Source organism: Molossus molossus, unplaced genomic scaffold, assembly GCF_014108415.1.
Source record: "Molossus molossus isolate mMolMol1 unplaced genomic scaffold, mMolMol1.p scaffold_m16_p_6, whole genome shotgun sequence".
In the NCBI taxonomy this organism is placed as follows: domain Eukaryota; kingdom Metazoa; phylum Chordata; class Mammalia; order Chiroptera; family Molossidae; genus Molossus; species Molossus molossus.
The window spans coordinates 112,316,930-112,337,128 of NW_023425399.1; positions in this window are offsets into that span (position 1 = coordinate 112,316,930).

Consider the following 20,199-nt stretch of genomic DNA (forward strand, 5'->3'; position numbering starts at 1 on the left):
TGACTTTCAGAACAATTGTGAGAATAACACAAAACTGGTATTGAACACATAACGTGTGATAGGAACTGTTCTTAAGACTTTACACATATGAACTTGTTTAATCTGTACGGCTGTTTGAGATAGATGCTGTTATGTTGCTCCCTTTACACATGCTGAAACTGAGACACACGGATGTTAAATAACCTTCTCAGGGCCCCATATCAGAAAAGCGACGGAACCAAGATCCTAATGGTACAATGGAGTACGTAACACAATGAATAGTTCCTAGAATTCAGAGCAGGGAAAGAAAATTCACATCTGAGCATAATCAGAAAGTTTCACTCGTCAGTTCCAGCTTCTACTAAATGTTGGACTGGCAGAAAGAAATGGAGATCAGAAAAAAAAAAAATGAGCCTAAATAAAGAGATAAAAGTTGCAGCAGCATATAGGAGTTAGGAAGGATTGGGATGTAAAAGACCATTTGAATACTAGTTAGAGATAAGGTGATGAAATAACAACAAAACAACAGGTGCTGGTCATTAACGAGCAATTGCAGACAGGAACAGGTAAGCTATAGAAACCCATTCAGGCATGAAATGGCATTACAAAGGCTCCAGTTAGTAAAGAGTAATCTGACAACTATGGAAAGAAAAACTTAGAAGAGAAAAAATATTCATGAGTGGATAAGATTTTCTGGGGGAGGAACAAACTTTGCTCACCCTCAAGGTTCTTCTGGCTGGTCCAATAATCCAATATATATGAGACAGATTAGCAAGAGAAAATAAGCAAACTCTATACATACACACGAGTAAGAATCCCGCACACATGAGAGTCAGAAGCCCCACTTGCACCAAAGTCTCAGACAGAAAGGGAACATGGGGGTAGAAGACCCTGAGGTTGGGATCAGGGAGGTTCCTTGGGGCCTTCAAGGGGTCATTGCAGGATAAGAGCAGATGATTAGTGGAAAAAAAAGAAAAAAAGGTCGTCCTGACCTATTAATAGGTCAAAAAAGGTAATCACTGCTTATTTTTATGGTCAAGGTCCCTAATTCAAGTCCTTCCAGGTAGTTAAGGGAAGCACAGAAGTTTCTCTTGAGCCAGAAGCTAAAATTGCCTTTAGCTGAAAATAATCCACACTCCAGTGAGTCACATCTTGGAATGGCTCATTTTGAACCCTCACAACATGAAAGAATATAGCAAAGACAGGGATCAAATTCATGAGGCATTACTTCAAAGGAAAAAATGTTAATCCTGAAATGTTAAATAGTGAGTTAATATACCTGCACTATTTTAAATTTGGCACACGAAAAATATGAAGCACCATCTGTAAGAGAAAAGTTTGAAAATTAGGGTTAAAATATAGGTTAAAAATCTTAACTTGTTTAAACATGCCTTTAAGTGCTGTAGAAATGATTTTATCTATAATTTATTCTTAATAGTAGGTAGAAACAAAGAAATATTAATTATAAGAATATAGCTATAAAGTGAACTTGTCCACCAGTAATGTAATCATTTTCCGACAGTCATTGAATGCTCACTGTATAGTCGGGTGTTGGAATAGTTGTGGAACACACACTGTCGAACAACGTTCCAACGGCGGGAGACGGACGTTGAATGGACTAGGGTAACCAAGCAGGAAATGCCATGTACTATTGGGCCAATGGAGCTAAGCTGATGCTTCCATAAGAAATCATATTTAGTTGTACAAGAGTATTCCAAGAAGAGACAATTTGGAGATTGTTTGGATTGGGGAGTTGAGATACAAGACGGAGTCAAGGACAATTCTCCACTGTCTCAGTTAAGACGGATCCATTTGAAAACAAAACAAAACACTCAAGAAGGGCCAGGTATAAATGGGAGGAGATGATCAGAAGACATTATTTCTTACTACTATATGTTTGAAGGATATATTATGTGAATATACAAGTGCATTATATTGTATGTCACTTTAAGCATAGGTAAAAAAACTTACCTATTTTGAAGAATGATACAGATACTAAAGCAAGTCACGTCTTGCTACCAAAATTAAAGTGACTGAGATGGAGCTCCCACAGTGGTGGTCAAGAATCCCTACCTTCCATTTCCCTCAATTAGATGTGACTCTGGGTTCAGCCAAAGGAGTAACTAAGTGTTCTTTAGATGAAGCTAATCTTCACCATCACAGGTGACATACAGTTCCAGTGGGGAGGTTGTAGATAGTGTTACAAGGGTCAGCTCCTCAACTTGGTTGCTCTCAATGAAAGTTTGTGTGTCTGCATCTCAAAGAGATGGACTCCAACTTGTACATTTTTGGAGTTGTCCTGTACAAACGGCATTCCCACCGTACTTTGTGTAATGTACTTGTAAGACTGTATATTAGGAAAAGAACCTTTTGTCCATGTTCTAAGTTCTTTATTTAAAAAGAAGGAAAGAAAAAGAAATAATTCTCAAGCTAGTGGATACATAGAGGTTTCCTTAGTTATTATTCTTTAAAATCTATATGTTTTATACACTTTTTGGTATCTATAATACATTTCATAATAAAAATGAGGTTAACATTTTTTTTTTTTAATGGCAGCATTACAACACAGGACCAGCTCCTGGGACTCAGACAGACCCTGATTCAAATCTGACCTCCGACCAAGTCATTGTTCTCAGAACCTCAGCTTCAGCACTGAGGGAAACTAGGGGCTCACAGTTCTACTTTGTTAGGATTCTTGGGATATTTGGTGCAGCAGAACAACATAAAAGCGACATTTTCATTATCTCTGTATGTGTGGAATAATTCAGCTAATCTCACTATTAAATAAAGTGAGAATTACACCAGAGAAAATCTGGACATAATAGGAAACTGTGTTCTTATATGCAAGACTATGTTCAGTTATTTCTTTCCTATCACAAAAGAAAGGAAAAAAACAAACCACAGAGAGTACAACGATAGTATATACATAGTAGGCACTTAAGAAATGTCTCTGGGTTGAATTGCTGTTATGTAACCAGTGAACTATATAGACCGTATTGTTCAAGTCATTCAGAAGAGGGAAGCTCACTGCAGTGGAAGAAATGAGTTGAGAAGCATACAGTTTAAATTTAAATTGACAGGGACAGTGAGAGAGAGGATTTTAGTTTGGAGCATGAGCATGGGCAAAGGGATAAAGACTGAAGCTTTAAATGGAATGAAGAGAGTGGGAAATGCCCCAATGAGAGTAAAAGAAATGAAAGTATAAGCCAATCAATTTCCAAAGGCTTTCTTTTTTTAAAAACAGGTAAGTTAAAAACCAGCGTATATTTAATATTTCAAATTTGACTTTAATTCAAATTATGTTGTCTGATAGTGTTTTCTCCAAAAAAGTTAATGCTGGTAAAATAGTCAATGTTTACCAAGATGTACATATCTCATGAAAAGATTTCTTTCTTCATTTATTTACCTCCACAGGAAAAAAAAAATCAAGATTTTATTATTAAGATTTAATAAGAAATTAAACACTTGAGCATATGAGAATGTAATAAACAATATATACTTTTTTTCAAGTCATTTTAGTAGTTTTTCTTTTCAGCTAATGAAAAAGCTAACTATTCAAATGATAGCAAGTTGTTGAAATTTTTTGGAAACTTCATCAGCCATAGTCATAACCCTGTGATCTCAGATTCTGTACTAGACCAAAAGAATAGCTGTCCAGAACTTTCATTAGAGCCATTGAGAAAAATTTACATTTCCAGCAATAATAAATGGTCATACACAGTTTTAAAGTTGTATCACATGTACACATTTTCTATAAAGAAAAAATCTAATGACATAAGTCTATAGCATAAGTTTAGATAAGTTTGATGCACTTCAACTTAACAAGAGCAACAAGGTGACTAGTTCCATCAAATCTTCGCTTGCAGTTTATTCTGCACACGAATGTCATGACATTACTTGTCATGCAATAAACCCGGAGACTTGCATCAATCCCCATCACACACATTTCGGCTCAGTCTTTTTCCTACACTGTGACCTTGGAGACCTATTCAAAATTCAGAATTTAAAAGACCTACGTATTTCAAAGAAGTTACAGATCTAACATTGTTCCCTAGAAGAGATAGACGACAGGCAGTTTTAATAAGTTTTTTAATAATGATTTATAAGCTCAATTGAAGAATGTCTGTTCTCACGTCAATTTAAAGGACTTTTCCCCAATTAGTTTACCTTCTCCTTTTCTATAACTCGTGCCTTACCCCATTCCACAGAGTAGCTGCGGGCATCATGGAGACACCAGAACGAACACTTCATCGTGGCTGCAGGCCATGAACTCACAGTTCAGAAGGGCGGCCCGAACCCATGCTCTCGGTTCATTCCACGAGTCCCTAAAATCAGCGTCGGCGCTTTATTACTGAAAATATAATTATGATAGTCTTTTCAGGTTAGTAGAAAATTAAATTGATTGGCCAAGTTTAAATAGTTCTCTGACATACTTTTCTTTCTCCTCCTCCTCCTCCTCCTCCTTCTTCTTCTTCTTCTTCTTCTTCTTCTTCTTCTTCTTCTTCTTCTTCTTCTTCTTCTTCTTCTTCTTCTTCTTCTTCTTCTTCTTCTTCTTCTTTTTGTGGTACGTGCCCCTAGCAGAAATTGAACCCAGGACTCTCTGGTCCACAGGCCGATGCTCAACTGATGAGCCAAACTGGCCAGGGCTCTGACATACTTTTCTTAGAACTTTCGTGTATGTCAATACTTATCTGCTAGGAAGAGTTAAATGATATGAATGAATGAATTAATGAATGAATTAATGAATGAATGAATACGCTGCAAGCACCTATCAAAATGACCTTTGCTGGCCTGGGATCTCATTAATTAAATATTTGTCCAATGAACAAAAGGAAAAACTTTAAAAGACTCATGTTTAGCTGGACATATTTTATTTGCCGATGAGTCCACATGCTTCTGGAACATTCCACATTTATGAATTCAATAAAGAAATGTATTCAGACTTCCGGTCCAGATGGCGGGTAGGCAAAAGCGGTATCGCGTCCTCCCACAACCACATCAAAGTTACAACTACACTACAGAACAATGATCCTTCAGAACCACATGACACCGAGCTGAGTGGAAGTCCTACAACTATGAGATTAAAGCAGCAGCCACACCGAGACTGGTAGGAGGGTGGAGGCAGATGGGCTGGTCCCACACCCATGTGTGGGGGATAAAAATCAGGAGAACACCTCGGCTGGGAAGGTCCTCCCTGAGGACTGAGGGGACCCCCGTCCCACACCAGGTGCCCCGCTCAGGGTTCCAGTGCCAGGAAGAGAAGCCCCATCACTTCTGGCTGGAAAATCAGCAGGAACTGAGGCTCAGGGAGGCTGAGGCTGCTGGAGCCCCAGGCAGCTCCTCTTAAAGGGCCCACGCATGGACTTACCGGACTCTCTCCCTCTAAGCTCGGAGAGGAGGCAGGTCGAGGAGCACCAGAGACACACAGGGAAGAACTGAGCTGTTTGGCACTGGAGTGAGGGCTGGAGAGGGGATTTTCTCTGGGACAAATGTGCTGTCAGAGGCCTTTGTTCCTTTGGTGAGCCCTTCCCTGGGGTGGCAGACAGCCACCATCTCTGGGACCCCAGCAACCTGGCTCACACTGGTAGCCCCGCCCTGGTGACTCCCTGAGGCCCCGCCCCACCCAACTTTCAAGCCCACCCAAGCTGTTGCCACTTGCTTAACCATAGGATTGGCCTGTCTCGGATCCTGCTTCAGGTTTTTCCTAAATTCTTTCAAACCAGCAGCATCTGGTCTCAGCGAGCCCCATTCCGCTCGTTAAGTAATATACAGAAACAAACACAGGGAGGCAGCCAAAATGAGGAGACAAAGAAACAGGTCCCAAATGAAAGAACAGAACAAAACCCCAAGAAAAGAACTAAGATAAATGGAGATAAGCAAGCTAACAGATGCAGAGTTCAAAATACTGCTTATAAGGATGCTCAATGAACTTAGTGAGAACCTCAGTGAACTTAGTGAGGGCCTCAAGAGCATAAAAATGGACCAGTCAGAAATGATGGATGCACAGTCAGAAATGAAGGAGGCATTAACTGAAATAAAGAATAATTTACAAGATTTAATATTAGAGTATGTAAATCCAAGAAGCAAACCATTGTTTTGGAATATAAGGAAGCAAAAAACGCCCAATCAGAACAGCAAAAAGAAAAAAGAATCCCCAAAAATGAGGATAGTGTAAGGAGCCTCTGGGACAACTTTAAGTGTGCCAACATTCGCATCTTAGGAGTGCCAGAAGGAGAAGAGAGAGAAAAAGAAATTGAAAACCTGTTTGAAACAACAATGGCAGAAAACCTTCCTAACTTGGTGAAGGAAACAGACATACAAGTCCAGGAAGCACAGAGAGTCCCAAACAAGATGAACCCCAAGAGGCCCACACCAAGACACATCATCATCAAAATGCAAAAGGTTCAAGACAAAGAGAGAATCTTAAAAGCAGCAAGAGAAAAGCAGTTAATTGCCTACAAGGGAGTTCCCATAAGGCTGTCAGCTGATTTCTCAAAAGAAACTTTGCAGGCCAGAAGGGAATGGCAAGAAATATTCAGAGTGATGAAAAGCAAGAACCTACAACCAAGATTACTCTATCCTGCAAAGCTGTCCTTTAGAATCGATGGCCATATAAAGAGTTTCCCAGACAAGAAAAAGTTAAAGGAGTTCATCACCACCAAAACGTTATTATATGAAATGATGAAGGGTCTTTTTGAAGAAAAAGATAAAATATATGAACAAAGAAAATGGCAATGAATACATATCTATGGACAATGGAACAAACAAAATGAACAGGCAGAACAGAAACATTCTCATAGATACAGAGAACATATTGTTGGTTGCCAGTTGGGAAGGGGGTTGGGGGAACGGGTGAAAAAGGTGAAGGGATTAAGAAGTACAAATTTATTGCTAGACTGACAAACCTCAAAGGGAAAGGGGTTGGGGGGTGGGAAGAAATAAACCAAAGAACTTATATGCATAACCAATGGACACAGACAATAGTGTGGGAAAAGGTGGGACGGGGGCGGGAGTGGGGAGGAAGGGATCAATGGGGGTAAAATGAGGAACATCTGTAATACATTCAACAATAAAGATTAAAAAAGAAAGAAAGAAAAGAAATGTATTCAGTCAGTGCATTCCGAGCCTACTGTTCAGCCAGGGATTGGACAGATGATGGCCTCATGAAGTTTATAGCATGGGCATTGCTTCTCAACTTCTAATGTGTGTATGAATCACTGAGGTGCCGTGAAAATGTAGGTTGATTTAGTAGCTCTGTGACCGAGCCCAGTCTTCTGCTTTTCTAACAAGATCCCAAGTGACACCGATAATGCCACAGACGTGAGCCACACATTAAATAGAAAAGGTCTAGTTGATGAGCCTGACACTAACCACATAACTAAATAAACAAAACGTAGTCACAATTATGACAACGTCCTACAAAGGAGAGCGTGTAACAGCGAGTGTGTCCTGACAGGCAAAACGGTGAAGTTATCCCCGAGGACATCAAAAACGGGCTGTTACTGAAAGACGAACCTGGTCTCAGAAAAAGGCCAAGCGGAGAGAGGATCCGTGGAGAGGACCGGGAAAGGGGCAGCTCCGCATCCCCGGCCACATCACAGTCACGGGTACTCTGCCGGACACACATGCACGCACACTCGAAGGAAGAGAGGGGTCCGGTGAGTCACTGTGTCACCTTGGGCAACTTCTCAGAGTAAGAGCTCAGGATTGATGGCTCAGTGAAGAATTACATAATGCTTCACATGTCTAGACTTCAGTCCATTTCAAATTAATATTTGCCTTCTGAACTAAATATTGTGTCTGGATGTTCAATCCATTTAACAGCACGGGCTCTGTGCCGTGAAGTCGTTCAGCCACGGAATGTTAAGTAATGGAAAGTGTGTGAGTGGAGATTTAAATGTAGGTTTTTCGAGGGACGACTGGATCCCTTTCTGAGCAGAAACAAAGCATCATTTCCCACGTCAGCGTGAGCTCTGCGACACTGTGCTTCACACCACCTGTCGGCATGAAACCGGCTCTTCCGAAAACACCGGCATGGAAGCAGAATACAGAAATAAATTAATACACAATTAAAAACACACAATCAACATCAAGTATCGCAGCGACAGAAGAACACATGCTCTGGCTGTCACATTTAATTTCACACTGTAGGATATGATAATCAGGTTTGCGGAGCTAAAGCATGGTTTCCTAAAATATCTTGTCTATCGAGTGGCATATTGCATGAAGTAAAAGCACTCAGAATTCGTAGAATACAGTTGATATGAACACCACGGATTTGTTAGAGAAGGATTTTGCTTTTAAACCCATCACCTGGTTGTGAGATATCGCTTTTCTCTAAATCTAGTATGTTTTGGTTTCTCACCAAGAAAGAAATGACTGAGATGTTGAGCCAAATAAATATTTCTCTAAACCCCAAACCTTCCACTTTCCCCCCCTGGAATCTCTTTATTCCACTAAAATATGGAAGAAGAAACCTGCAATGGGAGAGGTATAGCCAAATCTAAAATTTTCAGATTCTTTCCAACATGATTCCAACAGTCAAGTATCTCTTTCCGCTCATGGAAACCTTCGGCCCTTCTTGTACCTGCGTCGTGTTCAGCGCCCCAACAGCAGAGTAGAGATAGGGAGACTTGCTTGTCAAGAAAAGAGAAAATGGAGACAAAAATGCCAGAAACGAGCGAGAGAAGGTGTGCAGGGGTTAGTGGAGAGACGAAGCCAGGAAGCCAAGTGCTGTTATAATGAGGAAAACAGATGTCAAGAGGGAAACAGTTACGATTTCAGAAACGAAGTCCTCGAGCCCCTGGACTGGTGAGGGTGGACTCGTCTCTGCTAACACGCAGACAAAGGCAGTAGCTAACAGGTGACAAGTTAGTTCTTGCTCGGGATCTTGGGAGGTCCTGAGCTCATTGCTCCAATCAGTGCACGAGTCAAATTCCTGCTCCACTCCAGATCTCGGGCCACGAGCCCCTTCTGCGTTGGCTCCAACAAGCCCAAAGTCTTCGTGCTCAGCTGCTTCCGGCCAGTCGACAGCAAAGAGGAGGGACGTCACCCACGGGGGTTTCCATGGGCTGAGCTTGGGAACCGCACACGTGCCTTTGCTCCCGACACGTGGGTCAGACCTAATCGCAGCGGGAGATGGGAATGTTGGTCCACTGTGGGCTAAGGAAGAAGGAAAGTCGATTTTAAAAATGGCTTGTGATTTTCACCACAACTCTACTGGCAACAAATTACCAAGGTCATACGCAGGACACCACTGACATGACATGTCGGGTCGCACGGTGTCACCTGGGTCTGTGGACATAGATGACTCATTTAGTTTTCCTTCTGGGATGAGTCGAGGACCCTCTGCAGGACTACACGATCCGCTCCTTTTTATTGTGTTCGTTTAAACACAAAGCCATTGGAACACAATGCAGGTGAGACATCTTGGTCTCCCGCAAAGAGCCAGTATCTACGAAGCCGACCCTCCCTTGACTAGTCTCCTGTATCATTGCTTTCTCACACTTTTCTTTCAAAGTTTTGGTAAAAATCGGCAATTGCTTCTTCAAAAACAGAGCCAGCTGGAGGTAAGGGGTGTCGAGTCAGCCAGGGAGCTGTGAAGAGGGCTGTGTGGGAGGCTTCTCCACGTTTCCATGGACGTGCTCGGACCAAACCGGCAGGAAGCACAGGAGCTTTTCAACCCGGGCTGCGCGGCCATGGGGCCGGCCGTCTCCGTCTGTGTCCAAGGCCTCTGTCTGCGCAGTAAGGGACAGGGGCTGTTATTCTACTGATGGGACAAGAATAACATGGGAGGAGATGCTACAATTTGAAAAGTGGGCCTAGGACAATGCTGAGAAATTCACCCCCATTGAGTTAGGGTTGACTGGACAGCCTGCCCCAGGACTCGGGCTGACCCGCAGAAGCCCAAGTGCCGACTATGAAAGGGCTTCTCCCTTTTTTTTTTTAATCCTCACCTGAGGACATTTTTCCATTTTTTGGTTCAGATAGAATGGGAGGGAGGAGAGGAAGAGAGAGAGAGAGAGAGAGAGAGAGAGAGAGAGAGAGAGAAACATCAACGTGAAAGGGACACATCGAGTAGCTACCACCCGCACAACCCAACCAGGGCTGGGGACAAACTGCAACCGAGGTACGTGCCCTCAGCAGGAACCGAACCCGGGTCTCTCTGGATCGCAGGCCGACGCTCTAACTGCTGAGCCAAACAGGCTTGTGAGCATGCATCCAAGTTTTATTTCAAGCTTATAATGAAAGGCCAGGCTCCTGAGAAAGCCAAACTGAAGATTTTTCTCATGGTAGAGACACATTATAGAAAATTTTAAAAATGTTGACTTGAAAATCAGTCCTAGACTTGATACACAAAAGGATTTCTGATTGGGATTATTAGCACAGTCACAAAGCTGGGTAAGGAGTCAGGTATCTTTCAAAGTTAGCTGGGTGTGTGGGTCTCCCTTTCCAGAAGGGCGCTTAGTTGTGTTAGTAATGCTCGAGTATTTTATCAGGTGCTAGGCTGTCCAGATAGGACTCTCAAGGTCTTCAGAAGCTGTTGCCTTAAACCATTTTCTGTCAGACTTAGGAAATTTTCTCACTTCCTGTAAGTCAAGGTAATACTGATCCTTCTTTATGTTCTTTGGGAATTTTGTCTGCAGATTCAGAAGTAGCAGCTCTGTCCTACGGAGCCAATGACATAAGGAAGCTCACTCTCTTCATACTGGTATTTCTGTTAGGATCTCAATGGCTGATTACAATGAGCAGAGAAGGCTTAAATACTAAAAAATCAGAGCAATGAAATTATTCCCCATGGAGATAATTATCTATAGGTCCAGGGATCTTCCCTGAGAACATCTTAGTAGATCTGTTATCAAGCATATCAGGCATATGAGGGCTGTGTTAAAACCCTGAGATTATCACCAAATCATAAGCCCAGCTCATGACCAATACTGAACCGTGGTGGAGCTAAACAGAAAGCCAACCCTATTTAAAAGCCAATCATTTCCGTACACCGCTTTAAGAAGACAGGGAAGTATAAAATGCATTTGTCTTTTCACCAAGGTGGTGAAAGTGCTTGAGTTACATTCATCCATCCATTCAACAGCTGCACTGAGGCTCTGTGACGGACAGGGGACCACTGGCCCAAGTCGGGCCAGCAGGACATCCTGCCTTCGGGAAGCTCAGAGTGGAACGCAGACAGTAAGAAGCAAAGACAATGCGATGTGGAAAATACTCCCCTGTTTATTAAAACTGTACCTAATCTATAAATCCAATCTGGACAATCATATTTCTCTGATCTCCTCAGATGAAATAATGATTGGTATTCCTAACCTTATGGAAATGTTGAGTCTTCTCCTTGTAATTTTGAAACGCAGCCTCGTAGCATAATTTCTTGTTGATGAATTTTGCAGATAGCCGTCTCAGCTGTAACCCACAGTTCACAGCGACAGTCACGGACTTCAGCACAATGACTTGCACTCGTAGGAGCGCAATAAATATTGTTTACATTATTATGTAACAATGAATTGGGCTGCCTTTCAGCTATCCAAAATATGTCTTTTGCTATTTTATTGTTCTCAAAAATTTTCCCCTGCTGATCAACATTACAACAGAAAAGAAAAATAAACAAAATTATATCAATATCATTTTACAAAATTGTATTTTAAAAACCTGGTATCCAAGGAGATAAAAAAATTATATATGAAAAGCACCTCTTTTCTTCCTCGTCAATAATGCATGTATTGGGATGCAAGAGATGCATTACGATTTTTATATTACTTTTGGCATAATTTCTATTCAAGAATAGAATTTGCTTCTCTTACAACATTCTTTCTATTTTCCTCAAATTCTGACGAGTGCATAATAAAAGTATTCTTAAATGAAACTCTTCTGTTTCCTTTTTAAGTGAAATCTATGCCATTTTTTTGTTGTGTTGCTCATAGTATTATATCAACACAGAAAAGCTGTGAAGATTCTTTGAACCCAGAACAATAGAATATACCTCCTATCCCTCCAGCACAGAGGTCTGTGTTGAACAGGAGAGATGATTTGACTTCAAAATGAAGGCATAAAAAGAATAACTTTTAAAGCACAAACATTCTCAGCTAAAAAGAAAATTCTTAAGAACAATTTTTGAATCTAAAAGTCAAGCTCCTCCATAATTAGCCTCCTTGGCAAAGAGAGATTTTATCGTTTTCTTGCTATTCCATCAATGAGAAGCATGCAATTTAAAAAAAAAAAAATCTACAGCTTCCAGCTTTTGATCTGACACAGTAATTGTTTCTTATCCTAAACTCCTTCCTGTTAATTCTCCCCTTGTTTAGATTGAGAATCGGATTTTGTTGCAGCCGACTGTTTTTCACAGTTCTCAAATTTGAGAACCATCGATGAGTCCCAGCATAAGCTGGTTGCAAAGAGAGATTATTGTGTTGATGACTGGTAAGGGTTGAGTTTTGTCCCCCAAATCCACGTTTTAATCCCAGTACATGCCAATGTGACCTTGGTAAGTAGGGTAGTTGCATATGTAACTGGGTAGGTTAAGATGAGGTCATCCTTGAGTTTTGCCTCCATCAGCCAGAGAATGTCACAGGACCCCAGCCAACCAGCAGCGGCCAGGAGGAGGCAGGGAGACGTTCCCTCCCAGAAGCATTTCGAATAGCATAGTCCTGCCAACACTTTGATCCTGCACTTCTAGCCTCTGAATTATGAGGTCATACACATCTGTTGTTTAAGCCCCTCAGGGTGTGGCTGGGTGGAGCAGCCCACAGAAATGAACACAGTGACCGAATATGTAGTCATCATTTGTCAGTAGCTTTATAGGAGGAACAGTCTCAGAAGTATGTCCCATTGTAAGCAAAATTCCTTTACGTCAACAAGGCCAATAAAGCTGGAGCCAGTTAGCCAGGGTCGGAATCCAGAGTCCGTCCAGAGCGAGAGGCCTCTCTAGTGAGAGGGTTAGGGTGGTGCAGGAAGAGAGATTCGAACACAGGTCTTTCCCACCTTCCTCTGAAGAAAGTCTCACCGTTCACTGGAAATCCTCTCTGAGTAGTGACATCAAGTCATCTGAACATTAAGTATTCTACGGTGTAGGCCATCCCTCTTACCCAGACCTGACCATAAAGGTGCTGTCTCCATGCAGGTGCTAACTCATGACAACCGCTCACTAGTCATCTGGTGTTGGTGAGCCAAGGAAGGAGCTAGTATCATATGCTCTTCTGTGTCCATTCCTGACTGCAGGCATGTGCGTGCACACACACACACCACACAATACACACACACATACTAATTTAAGAGTTGGAAAACTTGGAGGTTGAATGGGTAAGATAAAGATACATTCTAACTCTGCCCTGGCCGGTTTGGCTCAGCGGTTAGAGCATCAGCCTGCGGTCCCAAGAGACCCGGGTTCGGTTCTCGCTAAGGGCATGTACCTTGATTGCAGTTTGTCCCCGGCCCTGGTCGGTTGTGCAGGTGGCAGCCACTCGATGTGTCCCTTTCACCTCTCTCTCTCTCTCTCTCTCTCTCCCCCTCCCACTCTACCTGAACAAAAAATGTCCTCGGGTGAGGATAAAAAAAAGGATACATTCTAATTCCTTATGTCTTTAGATCAAAACCATGTTTATTTACTGGAGATTTGATGACTCCACAGTGTAACCAGGCAGGTGTTCTTTTACTTCAATTCTTAGAAAATCAGAAATGTGGATTTTACCATGTATTGTCCTCTAGACCTTGGTGTGACTATTTTACAACAATCATTGCAACACAATGTCAAAAGGTCTAACATACATGTCACTCGTCTCAAAGGGAGAGAGGAGTGAATGCTACAAACATATTTTCCTCAATATCCTATTAAAACAAAGTAGGTGATTAAATGTAGTAAGATACTATATTATACATCACCATGAAACATATTATAAGAGAATAAGCCAAAATGAATTTCTAGAACTGGGAAGAAAGGTGTCGGGAAAAGAAAGCAAAGAGGTCGCTGGATTAGCTCGACGACCAAGGTGGACAGCAGAGCAGAGAGGGAGCGTGAAGGTAAGTTCGGAGAAATCATCTCGTCTGAAGAACAACAGAAAGAAGCTGGGGGAAAAAAATGAACATATTTTCAGGAACTGGGAGACACTATGGCCATGTCTAAAACACATGTAATTAGTCCCAAAAAGAGGGAAGAGTAAATAAGGCAGGAAAAAATATATTGGAAGAAATAACGGCTGAAAAATGTGTTGAAAGATACAAATCCACAGATTTAAGAATCTCAGTAGCCCCCAAGCAGACTAGAAAAGCTACGCCTACACATCACAGAAAAAAAAAAAGATTAAAATTAAAGATGTAGGAAATGTCTCAAGAGCGGACACATTATAAACAGGAGAACAAACCCACGAGCTGACACGTAGCCAGCGGACCCGCTCTGCTCGGGACGCGGCCTCAGAGTGTCCGATCTCCAGGTCTGAATCCTTAACAGCAACGCATCGGTGACATGGGAGGGGACAGAGGCCAGCGCAGTATGTGTTAAGGGATCCAGAGACTATGTCCTCCAGAAAGAGTCTGCAGGTGTGTGGCCTGACGCCAGATGTCAGAGATGCTCCCTTTAGACAGCTTCCTGAAGCTCGCGCTGCGCAAGGAGAAGCCTGGACTTTCTCGGACATTATTCTTCTCTCGTTTCCCTGTTACCTTTCACGTGTCCACTTGGATCGGGGTGCCATTATACAAGCACATTAGTGAAAGGGAAGAGTTTATAAGACTCTAAGATAAGAGAATTAGAGTGGGGAATCTGAGCTATTAGGGGCAGATATCTGGGGACCCTAAGAGGCAAGAGAGGGGTTAGCGAAGAGGAAGCTGCCTGTGCAGTGATGAGCACCACAAGCCAGTGCAACAGGGTCATCTGATGTGCGTTTCCCGCTGCGAACGCGGAGGAAGGCTCATGCCCATGCATTCCCCTCTAGATCGGCGGGGGGTAAATGGGTTCAAACCTGCACAGACCGGAAGGAGATGGGAACAGACCCTCACACCCAGCCTCACATTGGTGCTGCCGACCTGCTGTCTACTGTCCTGTCGGCTGACTTGCAAACGGCCAAGGTTATAGCAATGTCAAGGCTAAGTACGGTTTCAACGGAGCAACAGTATCCCTTGGGAAAACTCCCACGGAGGCATAAATATGGTTATATATATTTAAAAATGAGATGATGGTGTTTGTTTCACACGTTCTTTCGATCCAAGTTCTTCCCACAGTTCAAATGGAAGAAGAGAAGCAATTAAGCTTTTTTCTCCTTTTCCATGTGAAGCAGATAACGTCCCCGAAGAGCCACAGATGCAGTGAGTGTGAAGAAGAAAGTGTTGGTCCCAGACACGCCAGTCTGAGCCTCGTACTTGCGGACACGGGACGACAGCTTCTTGCCCGCGCCTCCTGCCTGCGGAGACAGAAGGCGCGTTGCAGAGAACAGTCCGGAACACATGCCCGTCTCCCCAGTCACAGGTGCTGCCGTCATTGCACCATCTAGGCCACCTGTCAATGGAGGCATTTCCATACTGATTGTCCAAAGATAAAATGTAAATTAGCCAAAGAAAATTGAGCATGGCAGAGAAAATGCTGACGTTCAGAGTCATTTAAACACACACACACACACACACACCTGGTCTTTATTAAAACACAAAGGGTCTAATTCCTCTACGTATTAAAAAATGTTTCATCTGTAGGAACACCGGCAAAGAGTGTACAAATATTTCAATTTCCTGGAATGAAACTGGGGGAGGTATTCTTTTACACTTGAGAATCTGTGTTTGTTTATAATAAAATAAATAACAGAGCTAGAAATATACCCTGCTTTCTGTGATGTACCTTCTTGAAAGACTAGAGCACTTCTGTCTGGATAGGCAGAGAAATTGACGTTTTGAAAACAAAAAAAAGGGCATCTTACTCAGTAGAACTTTCCAAGTGAATGAGACCTGAGCCGTCAGTGGTAAGGTCGTTAGGAGCAGACCAGAGCTAAACAACTGTGTCATGCTGAGTTCCACCACAGGAACTACTCCCTGACAAATCAGTGACACTCAACACAGACTCGAGTCCGTAATTTCACTAGGATACTATTATATCAAATAACATGCTGCACTCCGAGGTCCCACCTCAAAAACTCATTTCTCGTTCGTTTGCCTTTTTACATGAGACTTTAAGACAATACAATGATATTTGGAGTCATAATAATCAAGGAGCCAAACCGGTCCTATCCAAAATTATGAAGAAAAGTGACCTTCAACCTTCCCAGTTTATTTTGTTCCTTTTCTTTATTTCTTTGCCAATCTCACTTTCTATTCACTATGTGCAGTGTCAAAAAGCAAAACAAAACAGAAAACACACACACACACACACACACACACACACACCCAACTACCCATACTATAAATTCACCATAAGGGTAAAAGGTTTAACTTTCTGGCTTTCTTGTAGTCCAAAGTCCTCAGGTAGGATCACAACTATAAAAAAGGTAAATAAATGAATGAGAATCATCACATTTAAACCTGGGCAGATGAGAAATGTTGATGCACACGGCCTTCCTAAATATTCCCTCCAGGTAATGTCCTACCACATCCTCAAAAGAAAGGGATGACTTTTCACAGTACTTACGAGAAAGGCTGAACTCTCTTCCTTAAGCAGTTTGAGCAAACTCCATGAGCTAGGTCATTTATGTATTCTCTCCGTCATTGAGGGAGAGTCACCTCGCTGCTAGGCACCGTGTGCAATGGTTTGGAGACAACGTAAGACAGAATTACCTCCTTAAGGACCTCACAGTCTATACACACCAACAGATAACAGGCTTGCATTACAAATACATGTTGGACATACACAGAGAGGCTATAGGGACAAGACATAATTTTTCAGGATGGAACAATTTTCTCTAAAAGTAAAAAATAAGAACAGGTTACCATCTACATACTATGGAATCCTTAGTATCTTTTGTTGGTATTCTCATTTCTCTCTGGGGGCTACTGAGATCCTTCTTTATCTCGGGAGTTCAGCAGTTTCGCAGTTATGCCTTGGTCTGTAGCTATTCTTATTCTTCTTATTCAGGGTGACTGAATTGGAGAATTTTTATCTTTTGTCAGTCTAGTGTCAGCTTCAGAATAGTCTCAGGCTTCTTCTTCCAAGGCCATCATGCCCACATTTTCTCTCTTTTCTCCACCGAAAAGTTCTATTAGATGTTTGTTGGAAGTCCTTATTCAATCATCCAAGATAATCCAGTCCCCGTTTATATTAATTCTATGTCTATTCATGTATGCTAACTTGAGTTCTTTCCATAATCTATCCAGCTCATTAATTATCTTTTCAACTGTGTCTAATCTGCCGACTGTTCTGTCTGTTCCAATAGTTTGTTTCACCGGCTCCCCTATCTCTAGACTACACACTCTCTAGAGATGATGCCATCACAAGAAATAGAAACCCAACTGATTGTACTCAGACTAAGCTGTGCTCGGGAGAGCAGAGGGAATCCTGAACGCCACAGCTGGAAGTGCTCCTGCTCTCGGAAGGACTGGATACATACACCGGAACACCTTCAGTAGCTGCAACGTGTTCATTTACTGCTTAATTCCCACACCCTTACGGGAAACATGGCCACCTCTAAAAATGAGAAGAGTTATCAACAACAACAACAACAAAAATGTAATGACTCATTAGGCATAGGCAGTTCCTACTGAGGACAGGATTCTGGGGGTCCCCTCCTGTACCAGCAGGGGTGCCTGAACAGAGGGGGCCAAGGGGTGTTGGAGCATCAGCAGTTTGGAGGACTGGTCATTGACTCTATTCAACCACTCACACTAACTGTGACGGTTCTAAGACACAAGTCTCCAATCTATCATATTCCGTTCAGGTTTAATTAGTAATGTCACCAATGTGACAACTGGACTGTGCTAAAGGTACCTCTCTGAAGGAAACTAGCCTCACAGTCCTTCCTTAATGAGCAAGCACCCATGTGACCCCACCACCTGGATCTAGAGGTGATCATCGATTAACACAGTCATGGTCTCTCCCCCAGGAATGGGGAATTGATGATACTCAGGAACTCAACTTAATAAGCTATTGCTGCAAAAAATAGCTTATAAAAGCATGTAACAGTGATTCTCAGCAGTGAACTTGGTTCGTACTGAAGTAAAGGAAGGCGTGTCGGGTGAGATGAAATCCACACAGAGACGCAGAGGTGAGACGATGGGAGAAGAAGGAAAAGCAAATCTCACTGTCTACTGGCTTTAGCAAATCCACGTCCCGTCCCTCTAGAAGCGTGCCTACCTTTTCTGTTGTCAGCCCCTTAATATCATGATTCCTTACAATAGATCCCCTTTCCCAAGATGGCTCAATCCATGAAATCACCCTAAGACAAAGCCCAGCAACCACCATCCCAGAGTTGGGGTACATGGAAGAAACCAAGGAAGGAACGCCACGTAACAATGGTTTAGGAGCGCTTCATCTGGATGGCCGGTTCTTAGCTTTCAGTGCATAGGTTTCATCAAGAACCGCAGCAAATCTATGAACCTCTTATCCAGAGAAGTTTATGTTCACACAAAACGTTCCACACAATTTTTCAGGGGTTGTGAACCCCACAAAAGCCGTCCACAGGCTCTAAAACAGAATCAAGGCAGGTCATGGTCACATCTAAAAATATATACACATGTTTCCAAATATGAAAGCAAGCAGATGAAAACATAAAGCATTAATTGGCATTTGAATAAAGAACAGGATCTTATCATCCCAACAAAAAATCTTATACTTCATTCAAGCTTCTTTCCTACAGATAAGACTACAATATTCTGGGTCCCATTTAAAATATGGTTAACAGATATTAAGTTATGTGTCCTTAGGGATTATTCAACTTGTGTGAAGGTTTCCCAAGGAAATACAATTTTTCCCTTGTAGGCTTCAGAGCATAAAATAAGGCATCTATGTTTGTTAAGTGTATAAAATCCCACCCACCCCCAGGGCCCTTTGATAGCTTAGCTGCAAAGTGAAAACGCCATCAAACAATACATTTTGTTTGTTTGTTTGTTTGTTTGTTTGTTTGTTTGTTTTAAAGAAGGCTCTGTAGCACTGGAAGTTTTTGTGAAAAATCTAAAATCGTATTCACAGGTGTTCTCTTAAAGTGTCCTTGCAAAAAGAGGCATGCATACGGTACCATTTCAGGGTCACCAAAGGGCCCGCCTGCTCCCCAGTCTCGCTCCTGATGGTCTGTCTGTCCCTCCATCCTGCACAGTCCACGCCTAGCAAGCCCCTCTGCAGGCATCTGTTTCTAAGATGCCATCACCGCTGGTCTGCACGTGCAGAGAAATGGCAGTTCTGCATAATTATCTCCCAAAGTTACGCTCTGCAAAATGTGAGGTGATTTCTGGGTCCCATTAGAAGGCAACTTGGTCAATAGTCATTGATTGACACACAGTGCTCCTTCCCGGAGCAATGAGGCAGGAAATTCCCCATGGGGGTCACACGCATGGAAAGAGCCTGAACCTGGTGGCAAAGGACACCAGGCTGCCCTGCAGGGTGTGTCCCGGCTGCAAAGGCAGAGCGAGTGGAAGCCGGGAGCCCTGCCTGGAGGCAGCGGGGGGGGGGGGGAGGGTTGATGCAACAGCTTCGTGTTCAGCCTGATGAGAAGCCACGTGGGACAGGACTGGCCACTGCTCTGGGAAAATGAAACCAGCCTCTTAGTGTTTGGAAGGGAATGGATTTTAAAAATGTGACCCGCAGAAGCACCACGGTAACTCTGAGATGGCAGCACCCTGTGAAGAGCAGACCTACAAGGCCTGTGTGTGAGTGTGAAGTTCTGGATATAAAAAAACAAGAGAAGTGAGCTCGTGTGTGAAGTGCACCCATAACACACGTGTCCGGCAAATCACACATGATCGATACATCCCAGCAATGACTGGTTCTCGAGTGGCGTTCCATCACAGAAACATGCTCAGACAGCGTGGGGTTTGCAAAGCTGACTTCACTAGCAGAAGAACGAGGAGAGGCGAACAGGCAAGAAGGGGCGCGTGCCTGTCCTGTTCCGTGACCAGCGCTGATGTCTGCTCCTGTGATCAGTACTACGTGAGCAGCTCAGCCAGCCGTGGACAGGCTGGCAGACCGTGCCAACCCCCTGTTCCTTCTCGAACCTCTCAGGGCCATGCCCTGTGGAAACACTTCATTGCTGTGAGGGCGAATGTCGTAGGAGAAATAGCCTGGTAAGTTCAACGGGAGTGATTCAATTTTATGAT